The 2,582-nt window shown below is 38.0% G+C and overlaps 1 protein-coding gene across 1 annotated transcript in view; it reads left to right on the top strand.

Annotated features, from left to right (window-relative positions):
* The window catches only part of LOC106881767 (CD63 antigen), a 28,942-nt gene that overhangs the window by 578 nt on the left and 25,782 nt on the right, over positions 1 to 2,582 (top strand). The gene's annotated exons all lie outside the window — the stretch shown is intronic.

Below are 2,582 nucleotides of genomic sequence, written 5' to 3'. Positions count from 1 at the left end.
ATGGGGGAACCTTCATGTAAATCGTTGCTATCTGTAGAATGTGCTATTTACTGTTAGCTATGGAAAAGTAATCTTTTTCTTATCTATAAATACCCACACCCTTTGTTATATTAGGTTTGTCTTTTTAATATTTTTTTGTGTGTGTTGGGGAATAGCTGAACATTGAAGTCCGCATTCCTGTTTGCTAATAAAATGGTCTTCTCTGCTATATGGCGATCCTACTACTGTAGCAAATATTCTTTGTCTATTTCTTAAATATTGTATTACCTGTTTCCTACTGTCACCACCGTGTCCATATTGTCACCTTTGTGGTCATTAAGCTGTCTTAATAACTACGGCTTTGTTCACTTACCCCTCCCCCCCGTCTGTTGTCAACACTGTGACTGCTATTCCGAAAGTCTGCCACTATTTTCCCCCTCCCCAGTTCTTGTTCCCCACCACCTCTACTCTTCTTGCCCCTTCACATTGAATTTATTTCTCTTTTATATTCTGATATTACTTACTGCCTTGTCCAGTTGCCCCTCCGTCTGTTCTGTCATCGCTGTTTTTCCCCTTTGCAGTTCTTGCCCTTCACTACCATTTGTTCCCCTATTATATTTCTTGTACTACTTAACTGCCTTGTCCAGCTGGCTCCTCCGTGTTTTTCCAGCGCTTCGTTTTATACCAATCACCACTAAACTCTCGTACTCTTCTTGTCTTACCCACTCAAATTTTCAACGCCTCCCTCCTCAATAACCACTGTTTACACACACACATACACACAACCACGCACACACCCTGTTATCTCTGGGTTTAACCTCTCCGACTTCATTTCTTCTTTCAAAGCTTTTCTTCTCAAAGATATAGATATATATATATAATCTTCATATCGATTTCTTTTGTACATTGATAACTAAATACTGTTATACTTCGTTTTCTCGCACAATTCCATCATATACTGAACTTCGTATTGAAGCTTTTTAATCTGTGTCAATCGAAGACAGTCTTTTTTCTCTTTATTTTTTTTTTCTGTGAGTGGCGTGACGTGACACCGAGAAAGTTTGATTTAATTATTTGCAAAGTGGTCTGGTCTTCTTCACTCTCTCGACCAGCTGTTCAATGTTTTTGACGACAGTTCGAACCTGTTACATATATAAACCAGTGCCCATCAACTGACGTTTTCAAGGCAGATCCTCCTTGTTCTGCTACTAGCTTCGTTGAAGTCAATTAAAATCAAACCAAAATTAAACGTTAAAAATATATAATTTACAATATTTAATTTGAACGTTTTCTAGCTAATCTTATACCTGGTCTTGTCCTGGTAATTTAACTAAGCTAGTCTTGTTTGTTTTAGCCCCAGATCAGCCATGACTGAGCAGACTCAAAAACTGTCCTAACCATGACCATCGCGTATGACTCTATACCTTGGAATCAGTTGTCTATTGTGGCCTTTTCTTTTTGATTTTTAGGATGGTAGGGTTTAGTTGCGTATTACTGTATGCGTTGGAATCATTTGTCTATTGTGGCCTTTTCTTTTAAATTTTTAGGGTAGGTAGGGTTTGGTTTCAGGGAAGTTTGGCTATTTCTTGTAGGTTGAACGACCAAGTAGTGGCTCTTCTGCTCTCGTTAGAATTTTTGTGGAGGCTTTTCCTTCCCCGTCCACTCAAATCCCATTTCTTCATTTGAACCTCCCCTTCCAAAGAAATGTGTGTGTATACACACACACACACACACACGCACACACAAATTCTACTGTGAAATCTTGGCTTGCGAATTTAATTCGTTCCTGGAGGCCGTTCGTCACCCAAAATGTTCGTTAACCGATTTGTTCGTGTTGAAAGGTACTCGTTAACCGAAGTTTTACTATATACAGTTTTATACATGCATTTCAGCCAATTATCAATTTCACTGTATAGTGTGAACATAAAGATATCCACGCTCTATTGACAAATATACGAGTGCCTGTCTTTTTTCTGGCTTAAGGATTCCTAGATGCACACGCACACATTACGCGCGCATATCTGTAGAATCGGAAATTATCTAATGCTCCAAAATCCGCAATTTTTTCGGATCTGTATATTTTAAGCGTCGTAGAGTGCGAATCTACAAAAGAAAAACATTTGGTGGTGGAGGAAAATTAGACTTTTGCACCCACCTTTTTCTGTGTAATTTTTCAGTTTTTACTTTGAAATTTTTATTTTCAGATTTGTTTTAAATATTTGACATGATAATTCAAAATTGTGTGTAATACAAATCCAAAGAAATGTTTGCACTCACTCACTCACACAAAAGCTAAGACTGAAAATTTGTAGTGGGGTTTAGCAAAAAAAACAAACAAAAAAAGCCCTCCCTTAACTTCTATGTAGAATCGTAATCTGCGATGCATAAATCACATATCCAGAGAAATTAAGGTTTTCGACACTACATAATTTCTAAAATGAATGCCTTTTTTTAATCGTGATGAGCGAAATGTTGCCTACTTGTTTACTGCTGGTTTTATCGCAAAATCTATCAAAATTAGACGGTTTGGTGTTGGTCAGGCCTGACAGAGTAGATCTATCCACGGTTACAGGCGTTCTGGCCGCGATCACCTCGTCCTCCTT

The sequence above is a fragment of the Octopus bimaculoides genome, chromosome 21 (genome assembly GCF_001194135.2).
Source record: "Octopus bimaculoides isolate UCB-OBI-ISO-001 chromosome 21, ASM119413v2, whole genome shotgun sequence".
NCBI classification, from domain to species: domain Eukaryota; kingdom Metazoa; phylum Mollusca; class Cephalopoda; order Octopoda; family Octopodidae; genus Octopus; species Octopus bimaculoides.
The sequence above is the reverse complement of the archived record's forward strand: the minus strand, read 5'-3'. Positions and strand labels throughout refer to the sequence as shown.